Source organism: Monomorium pharaonis, chromosome 5, assembly GCF_013373865.1.
Source record: "Monomorium pharaonis isolate MP-MQ-018 chromosome 5, ASM1337386v2, whole genome shotgun sequence".
Lineage (NCBI taxonomy): Eukaryota > Metazoa > Arthropoda > Insecta > Hymenoptera > Formicidae > Monomorium > Monomorium pharaonis.
The window spans coordinates 16,833,722-16,844,864 of record NC_050471.1 but is presented as its reverse complement, the minus strand read 5'-3'; the positions used below and the strand labels follow the sequence as shown (position 1 = coordinate 16,844,864).

The 11,143-nt window shown below is 37.4% G+C and overlaps 1 long non-coding RNA gene across 1 annotated transcript; it reads left to right on the top strand.

Annotated features, from left to right (window-relative positions):
* Window positions 1-5,913: 5,913 nt before the first annotated feature.
* Window positions 5,914-8,146, top strand: LOC118645812. Its single transcript, XR_004963419.1, has 2 exons — window positions 5,914-6,932; window positions 7,672-8,146. It is a non-coding gene; the product is annotated as an uncharacterized LOC118645812 (long non-coding RNA).
* The last annotated feature ends 2,997 nt before the right edge of the window (window positions 8,147-11,143 follow it).

Here is an 11,143-nt window from a genome sequence, read left to right as displayed (position 1 = left end):
CACGCACACGTACGCAAACGGTCAGAAAGGATTTGGAGTTAAATATCGTGAAGTGAATCACGTGGTCTTGGTCTCTACTGTAACACAACAAACGCGCGCGCGAACATACACGCATACACACGCACGCACACCTATTATATATATTTATTGTTTGTATACATATCATAGTACACTGGGATTCTGGAGACCTTCACTAATCTTTTCCTGTCGTGTTTAAAAGGATTGCTTATATTAAGATTTATTTTTTCAATTTTTAAAAAATTTGATTGTAAATAAATTGAAAAATTTTATTTAGAAGTGGTTCAGATTTGTAATACATTTTGAAAAATCTGCATAAAATATAATCAATATTACAAATTAATAGGTGAGAAAAATGTTATTTATTGTGGATTATAATTTTTTGTTAATATTGACGAATTTTACAAAATTAAAAAAATTTTTTAATAGGACATCTTAGATTACCAAAAATTAAGCAATTAAAATTTTGATTATTATTAATATGTAACGGACCGTATTTCCTACGCAGACTTTTTAGCTCGCCGGAATCGGGTGTAGGAAAGGTCCCTGAGACAATAGACTCGATTCAGTTGAGTTTAATAAAACGTTATAATATATTTTATTCTGAAGAATGTATGTACAAGTATTTACACATTTTATATACAAAGTGTCGCTCGGCCGAAACAGCTGTTCTCCGGTCGCGTAAACAGCTCGGTGAGAGTCGCGGTGTGCGGCGACGAGCCGGCGGGCAATGCCCTGAGGCGAGAAGCGGAGCTTCGTGACGCGGTGAGGCGAGCGACACGGCGGGTGGTAATTGCCGGAGCTTCGAGAACGGAGGTGCGCGGTATGAGGCGTGAAGCGCGGGGTATTTTGATGTTTCGCGTGATGATTTCAGATTTTGCGATGATCTAGGAAAACGCCGGTATCGATCTCAAGAATTCTCGAGGGAGACGGAGAACACTCCACCCCCGTTGTGTTCGAGCTGGGTAATCAGGCGTTGAGGATGATCCGTAGCCGAGAACTCTCGGCGAAGGCGGAGACGCTCTATCCTCTGCTACGGAGACGTTACTAGGAGTCTTAGATGCGAGCGGCGCCAAGAGCGCTTGGCTAAGGCAGAGAACACTTTACCCTAATCGCCGTATCACAGGAAGCTTCTCTGGGTCGTATTCTGGTCGGGATCGGAGTATCAGTATACGATCGGATTGAGAAGTGTCGCAGCCTCCATTGGAGCGGCTTTTTATACCCGTCCGGGTGGAGGATCGGGGATCCTCGTGGATCTTCGGTTTTTCTCACGCTCGCCCCCCTCCCGTGGAGGCTGGGAGAGCGCGGGGAAATACGCGAAGCGGAGACGATGGTCTCGACGCTCTTTTTAGGTGGCGATTAGGACGGGCCGGTGCCCATTTTGCGGCCCGGCGGATGTTCGGCCGGGCCGTGCGCGGTCGGTAATGTCAGCGGACGGGAGGTTCGTTACAAATAGAATTAAAAAATTTGAAAAACGACAAAGGATTTTGCACTAGTCATATGGAAAATTGACCTCAAATTTGTTTTCTCATATGTTGTACCTTATAAGCTATTAAACAAAAATTGTAATGGGTACGAAGTTAAATAATATACCATTTTTTACTTACAATCAATCAAACATGAAATACGGAACATCTCGAAAAATATTGATTTATTGGGAAAATATTCGAAACAATAATAGAGTTTTAAAAAATTATTAATTTCTGATATCACAGCCATACAAAAAAAGCGGTTTGACCTGTATACCACATTAGGATGGTCCTTACTTATACACTCACTCGAAAAAAAAGCGGTACACCTAAAATTTATCAAAAAATCACTGAACTTCCAATGACGATAACTACGCGAGTAATAAAGATAAAAAGATTTCTAAAAAAAGAAATTAAAGCTTCAAATGTCTACTTTAAGAATCGATTCATTAAAATTTTGGGTGATAATTTTGTAACCGTGAATTTTCGAATACTATTGGCTACGGATAGCCGCGGGCAATTCAGGGTTCGGACGGCGGGCTGGTTAAGTGAATGAACGGAGGCAAGTGATATATGTTTAACGCTATAGGTTTATTATATCCTAGGCCTAACTAATATGTACAATGTCCCTATCTAATATATACAGTACTTATAAACTAGTATCTCGCTGTGCGAGGCGCGGATTCGCTGTGGCGACGTGTGTCGCGGTGCGCATGTGCGCGTAGAGTCTTGGTGCCGGATTGGCTGCCGCGGGCGTACGGCCCGTGTACCGGTCGGTCGGTGCGTCGATCGGCGGTAGCGGCCGGTCTCGATGACTGCGGCGCTCGTGGCGGTGCAATTTCGGTGTTGCGGTGCGAGGCGGCGCTCGTATCGGTTGCGGCGGTAGCCGGATTGCGGTGCTACGGTCGCGGTTGCGCGGTGCGGTGCGGCGCTTCCATTCGCCGGGTCGGTCGGTGCGGCGCTCCTATTGGTCGCGGCGGTGCGCGGCTGCGCGGTGCGGCGCGGAGCTCGGCTCGGTAGCCACGGCGATCAGCTGTTGTCGAAAATCATCCCGCGTGGATGATTCTCCGCGTCGGCGGTTTCCCCTCAATACGGGGTCCCCGTGTGCGGTCGAGATCGGTAGCTCAGTGCGCGTACCGGGATCCGGGTGACGAGCGGGGCAGTGGTCTGCCACTCACTATGTGGCGCGAGGAAGCGCTCAGTGCGCGCTGGCAAGGAAGCCGGTGTGAGGTTAAGTTCGGCACTCAGTGCGTGTTCTGGAGGCTTAGCTCAATTCGCTAAGAGGATCGGTCGGCTCAGTGCACTAGACCGGGGAGATCTGCTTTCTTATCACCAGCGGAGGGCTTGTATAGCCCCCGTTTGGCGACAAGAGGAGCGGAGATGTGCGGGGAGACGAGATAAGCGGAGGGGACCACACGAGGTAGGAGGGTAACGGCCTCGTATCTTTATGCCTTAACGATGGCGGAGGAACGGCTCGTTACAATTTTTTTCAAAATGACAAAGCGTATGACAAAGCGAGAGCATACGAAATTGAGAAATATTGGTCCGAGTTTGCGACGATCCATGGCGTGAGGCAAGTATCGCAACTTAGTTGGATAAAAAGCATGCGATAGAACAGAGTCTCTTTTTTAAAATGCGTTTTTACTCGTCTCGATACGATGATTTTTCGCTGAGATACGCGCATTTAAACTAAAAAACTGTCTTTTTATTCAAATGCACATATCTCAGCGAGAAATCATCGTATCGAGACGAGTAAAAAAGCATTTTGAAGGGGAGACTCTGTACTATCGCCTGCTTTTTATTCCATTAAGTTGCGACATTTGCCTCTTGCCATGGATCGTCGCAAACTCAAACCAATATTTTTCAATTTCGCGTGTTTTCGCTTCACCATCCGCCATTTTAAAAAAACGTATCACACATAATTGTGATATAAAATTTTTTTAAGTGGCAATCCGAATCTTGAAAATGCTTCTTGGAAAACCCTGCTAGTTGCATTAGGTGCTGAGATATTCAATTTTAAATTCTTAACAATGCCCAATTTTAACTATTGCAAGAATAAAAATTCCGGGTTTTGCTAACAACTATGGTATTTAAAAGCTCGAAACCATTCTCGGATTGTGAGCGTTCGACGTATATGTGCATATGTGTTGCATAGCTGACGAACCACGGAATTTTACTACTCCAGACTCCACATTAACACAAGCAAATCTGAGTAGTTATGTGAACGATGCTATTTTACCACGTAGAAAAAGTTTATTGAGCTGTATCAGCTCCAGGAATTGTCATATCTAATAAAAATAGGCGACTTTCATCTGACTATTTCTTATTAAAAGGTTTTACCATCGGCATTAGCGTTACCCAATGTTGGAAGGATCTCGTTAGCGCACGGTGCGATAGCGCACATTCCGATAGCACACATGAAAATTTAGTAAATTCCTAATAGCGCACATTCCGATAGCACACGTCCCGATATCGCACATTAAAAAAAGCATATTAGTCCGATAGCGTACAAAGTAAAAAGCGCATTATCCCGATAACGCACATAAAGATTTAGTAAATTCCCGACAACGCACATTCCGATAGCACACATTCCGCTAGCGCACATTTCGATAGCACACAACCCGATAGTGCACATCCCGATAGCGCACAGATCAAAATAGACACAACAGGCTGAGTGAAACGGACACAGTGCGAAACGGACAAAGTAACAGACGAACTTACCACATGTGTTGTGACTTTTCAGGGCACCCCTATTGATGGGGTAGGTGCGAGAGCGAAGCCCCCTTGCACCCCTCCCCGCGCGCGCGTGTGCGTGTGTGTGTGTGTGTGTGTATGTATGTGTGGCCACACTTTGTTATGTATCACATGAGTTTGCGACTTTCTACACGTAGCGAGGTCCACCCACACTCCCTCCTCTCCCCTGTTTACATTCGACTACATTTAGTAAACACTACATGCTTATAAAATTTCATTGAAAATTTTGCACAAATTTATTTTTGTCTGATTGATACTGTCCGTTTGTTACTGTGTCCGTTTTATTCAGCCTGCTGTGTCCATTTTGATCTGTGCGCATCTGGGACTCACTCGCGCTATTGGGATGTGAACTATCGGAATATGCGCTTTCGGGATGTGCGCTATCGGGAATTTACTACATCTTTATGTGTGTCATCGGGATGTGCGCTGTCGAGATAATGCGCTTTTTACTTTGTGTGCTATCGGACTAATATGCATTTTTTACTGTGCGATATCGGGAATTTACTAAATTTTTATGTGTGCTATCGGGATGTGGAGCTGATAAAGCTCAATGAATTTTTTCTACGTGGTAAAATCGAATATCAAAATTCTTTAATGAGGAAGCTTCGTTCACGTAACTACTCAGATTTCTTGTGTTAATGTGAGTCTGGAGTAGTAAAATTCCGTGGTTCGTCAGCTACACAACACGTATGCACATATACGTCGAACGCTCACAATCCGAGGATGGTTTTGAGCTTTCAAATACCATAGTTGTTAGCGAAACCCGGAATTTTTATTCTTGCAACAGTTAAAATTGGGCATCGTTAAGAATTCAAAATCGAATATCTCAGCACCTAATGCAGCTAGCAGGGTTTTCCAAGAAGCATTTTCAAGATTCGGATTGCCACTTAAAAAAACTTTATATCACAGTTATGTGTCATACGTTTTTTTAAAATGGCGGATGGTAAAGCAAAAACACGCGAAATTGAAAAATATTGGTTTGAGTTTGCGACGATCCATGGCAAGTTGCGTGTCACAACTTAATGGGATAAAAAGCATGCGATAGTACAGAGTCTCCCCTTCAAAATGCTTTTTTACTCGTCTCGATACGATGATTTCTCGCTGAGATATGCGCATTTGAATAAAAAGGCAGTTTTTTACTTTAAATGCGCAATATCTCAGCGAAAAATCATTGTATCGAGATGAGTAAAAAAGAATTTTGAAGGGGAGACTATTCTATTGCATGCTTTTTATCCAATTAAGTTGGGATACTTTCCTCACGCCATGGATCGTCGCAAACTCGGACCAATATTTTTCAATTTCGCATGCTCTCGCTTGTCATACGCCATTTTGAAAAAAATTATCACGCAAAATTTTAATGAATCGATTTTTTAAGTAGACATTTGAAGCTTTAATTTCTTTTTTTAGAAACCTTTCTATCTTTATTACTCGCATAGTTATCGTCGTTGGAAGTTTAGTGATTTTTTAAACAAATTCTAGGTGTACCGCTTTTTTTTCGACTGAATGTACTTGGTGAAAAAATTTTGTTGGATATTGTCTTGCCGATCCCCCCAGAATGGTTTCAAATATTTAAAAAATAATTTCTGTAAAATTTGATTGCAATCGGAGAAAAAAAAAACATGTGCCGACAGATACTTGATAATATAAAATTAGTGATTAGTTTAGACTATAGAAATAAATTTTATGACAAAATTATTTTCATAATTTGTTATTAATTTTTTATTAATATTAATTTTAATCTTGTAAAATGCTTTCCTTGTATAAACTATCTCTTTGTATAAAACGGAAATACTATTTGACGCCGCGTTGGAGTTCATGTATTTTTCCTGACTCTTCTTTCTTTGTTTTATCCTTAGGCCTCCCTCTCCCATCGCAACATAGTTATTTCTAAGGCTAATATTTCATGTGTCGTAGTTAATTACGACAAGTTAATTAGACTTTTTGATTGGCAATAAGATAGAGCATTTCTAGAGACTCGAAAATCTCTCTAGTCTATGACCAATCGAGAACGTTCAAACAGCTTATCGTACGACACATGAAATATTAGCCTAAAACAATTTTTCCGATTTGATGCCTAAACGGCTGTTATTTCGTTTAGTTGTTAGGGTTTCGAACGGTAAATCAAGCCAGTCAAGCGTTAATCGAATTTTATAGTCGTATCGTCGCGAGAAAAGTATGAAAAAAGATAATGTCATCTGAACGTACTTTGCGAAAAGATACATTTATCTTTCTAATTGGAAATTATGCGTCGTAAATTGTTGGGACTAAATTGCCATCAGTTCATCAAGTGCTGGAAGTGCTATTTTTTAATATGCGACAAGTAAACTTGAATTTACGAGACAGTGCAGTGTTAACTATCAAAGAAATTATAATTTTCTGGAATAAAGCGCGAATCCCAATTCGAGATCCAGCGCGTTGTATTAACAAGTTGGAAACTTTATATAAAAAATGGAGAGATTTGCAGAAAAATGCCCAACTATCGTCCGAAAGTTTAAAACAAAATGTATTTGTTTCGACATTCGACGATTTATTATTTTAATCGATATGCACGCTAATGCTCTTGAATTATTAACTATCGAAGAAGATAAACAATTTCTTATCAGCCAAAGGAAAAAAGGATGACTGGGAATAATGCAGTATTGATTTAAAAATGCAACAACAAAATTATCTTTTAAAAAGAAATTAGAAGAAGTATGCAAAAATTTATTAACATTTTCATGTCCTTGTCATTCTGCTGCATTGGTTGCACGAGCTGCATGTGCTTAAATACCAGATTTTTGTGATGAATTTTTGAGAAAACTTGCTAGTTATATTAACAGTAGCCCGAAACGTACGGCTATTTTCAATGAATTTTGTGACTGTTTCCAAGATACAAATCGCAAAATATTGAAAGTGTGTGAGACTCGATGGCTTACACATTATTCATGTATTGAAAGAGTTCTTGAATCTTGGGACACAATAACACATTTTCTCAATGAAATGGTTGTAAGCGAAAAAACGAAATCGGGTGAATATTTATTGTCATTAATACAAAATGTAGACTTAAAAGCATATTTTTTATTTTTAAAATGTTTTAAATTTTTTAAATGCTTTTAATGCCTTTTTCCAAGCGATTGAAACAAAGATTCATTTATTACAATCGAAATCTTTTACATTTTTTATACAAATTTGTGAAAATTTTCTAAAACCGGAATTATTATTAGACCATAAACTCGCAAATATATCATTTTATGAAAAAGATCATCACAAATCTCTCTGTAACATTACATTAGGATCAGAATGCGAAAAATATCTCTGTAAATTAATGGAACAAGGACATGAAGATATTATTATAATTATACGACAAAAGTGTTTGCAGTTTTATATAACTGCTGCCGAAGATATTAGAAAGAGATTGCCTATTAATAACGTATTTTTACAAAAATTACAGATTTTTCAACCGCAAGTTGCTTTTTGACATTAATAGAGAAATGTCCTTTAATGATGTTTTATTTATCGCAAAAACTTTAAGTAAGTTTGATGAAAATGATTTAAAGGAAGAATGGTTCACATTGCATGCTGATTATACAAATGATGAAAAGCAAACTCTTGCAACAATGAATTTTGATGATATGTGGAAAGAAATTTTAACACGTAAATGTGATAATATAGATAAATATCCTAATTTAAGATTAATTGTAAGTGCAATTAGATCACTTTCGCATTTAAATGCAGACTCAGAGAGATCATTTTCTATTTTATCCAACTTAAAATGTAAAGAAAAGAGCAGACTTTCATCGACCTCAGTTAACGCTATATGTGTTTTCAAATCAGCGTTGAAAGCGAGGAAGGAAACAGCATTAAATATGTCTATTACCGATAGACATTTAAAATTAATGAATTCAAAAATGTTGTATGCAACTCCATATAAAAAACAAAAAAGTTGTTTAACATTACATTCAGCAGAATGTGATGATGCTGCTGGTCCCTCCTCGTTTAATGATACGCAATAATAATGTTTAAAAAATAATGCATTATTTTTTTAACATTGTTATTTTTGATATTACATGAATAATAATTAACCATCAAATTTTCAAGTAAGATTTTTTAAAGTAATTAAAAATTGGTCTGATACATTAGACCTCACATCTATAAAAAGTAGATGTGTTAAAATAGTAATTGAGAACTGGTCTGGTACGCTAGACCTCCCACATAGCACAGAGGGTTCAAAAAGAACTCAATTGTATATCACCAATTATGAATTCTTTTCGAGATGCAAAAAGAATTATTTTTATAAAAATATAAAATAATTTTTTTTTATCTCAAAAAGAATTCATAATTGGTGACATACAATTAAGTTCTTTTTGAACTCTCTGTGCTATCTGGACTCACATCTATAAAAAGTAAATGTGTTAAAATAGTAATTGAAAACTGGTCTGGTACGCTAGACCTCACATCTATAAAAAATAGATGTGTTAAAGCAATAATTGAGAAGTGATCTGGTACGCTAGACCTCACGTCTATAAAAAAAAGATGTGTTAAAAATCTTAAAAAATTAAATGTGGTATAATAGGGCTACTGGCGAAGGTCCACGTAAAAAAACCTAACGCGCTATTAGTGGCACCTCATGGGTGGCGTGGAAGCCACTTAATAATTAATACTTTTATTATAATTTACAATTCGAATTAAGCTCGATAGATTATTAAAATCACAGTTTATAGATGTATCGATCGTTATACGACCATCCTCATCATAAAGTTTTCCACAGACGTACAATAATAAATACCAAATAAATAACATGTTAAATAAAAAATAAAGTTAAATAAGCCGGTCTTATAACATAATTATCCCCGATAGGAAGATTTTGCAAACATTGCACAATAATGGCATTAAAGATTGTGCTAAGAAGATTCACCATAACAGTTTGTCAGAATAATAATTCTTAAATAATATTTGTTAAACATGAGACAAATTATTGCAATTATTTCAGCATTTAAAATTATCGCATTATAATCTTCATCAATGTTTTCACAATATAATACAACAATAATAATGTGCAATATTTACAGCATTTAATCTTCAATATTTAATTCAAAATTAATATGAAAAGGTGTTATAATGAATTTAACATATATCGTTTATTCATTAGACATTCGATAAAGATGAAAAAAAGGTAATTTGTCTGACAGATTATGCGTCCGTTGGACAGTTAAGTATCTCATTGATAGTAATAGCGGTCAGAGATTCTTAAATCATTCCTACATTATAATGCAGAAATATTGAAACATGCAATATTACACATTCCATGTTTCAATATTTGTGCATTATAATTTAGGAATAAATAGGGAACAATTTGAGTTTTTTATGCACAATTATATTTCTAAATGTTTTAAAGATGTTACGACTGAAATATTTTTCTCAATTATTACACAATTTATTTCTAAATTTAATTTTGCAAATATGTTGTTAAGATGATTCACCATATGGCTATTGTTATGCCAACATATCACTTCAAAATTTAATTGCGCAAACATTTATTAATATTTTATAAAAGGTTAATGTTTCTACATTTATTTTCTCAACTATGCCCTCCTAATGACGGATTATAAATCTTTTACAATTTTTTTGTCATACAATTTTATAAATCTTTTCCTATCGGAGATTATATGTAGGCGAACGAGACAATAATAAGATCGAGCGAGTTGATAATAATAGCATGCAAAAACCGATCATCCGGTCATAGATCTTTGAAATAATTTTGCATAACTTTGTGTTATCGCGCGGACATTTCGTGCACAATAGTACGGAACGGAATCAAAATTGTACAGATATGCGTTATCTTTGGCCCTAACGTAAACATTGACTATGTAGTACATGTCCACGTCGTTAATATCATGAGGGCGCTGAAGGACACTTAAAACATGGCCGTGTCGACTCTCAATCTTTTCTGATATGCTGGTACTAAATCTGGAAATCTGCCTGGTCACAGCTGATCACCGTGGCTACCGAGCCAAGCTCCGCGCCGTACCGCGCAGCCGCGCACCGCCGCGACTAACCAGAGCGCCGCGCCCGACCGACTCAGCGAATGAGAGCGCCGCGCCGCACAGCCGTAGCTGTAATCGCGCAATCGCTACCGTAGCACCGCAGCCAATCCGGCTACCACCACGACCGACACGAGCGCCGCCTCGCACCGCACAGCCGTAGCTGTACTGCCATGAGCAGCGAGATACTAGCCTTAAGGATTGTATGTATTAGCATAGGGACCGTTGTAAATAGTAATTAGGTTTAGAGTATAATAAATATAGTATTAAGCATATATCATTTGCCTTCGTTACTCACTCAACCAGTCCGCCGCCCGAACCCTGAATTCCCGCGGCTATCCGTGGCCAATAAAATTTAAAGTTCACGGTTACAACGTTAACACTTTTTATATATTTAACACGCACGCATATATTTGCATATCGTTTGCATGTATATTTGTGTATATATATTTAACATAAATTAAGGAATTAAAAATAATTTGCATTTAATAATAAAAATCAACTTAAAAACGAAAAAAGGTAAATTTTTGGAATAAAACGTATATTTAAATTGAAATAAAATATTTTATTTGGCGAAACTCGTACAGAATACCGACATTGGTCACAAGGCTAAGGAAAAACCGCCAAAAAATCTTATCAGTATTCATCAAATACGATTTATAAATTATTCTATTTAATACGAAAATATTCTATTTAATATGAAAATATACATGTATGTTTAATATATAAAAGGTTTTGTAAATTTACAAAAAAATTGTATGGGGACTAAAGATCTTCCTATTAAAAAGATCTTCCTTTTAATGAAAATGTACGTACACACTAACGTATATATATATATATATATATATATATCTATATATACATATATATACACATATAAAA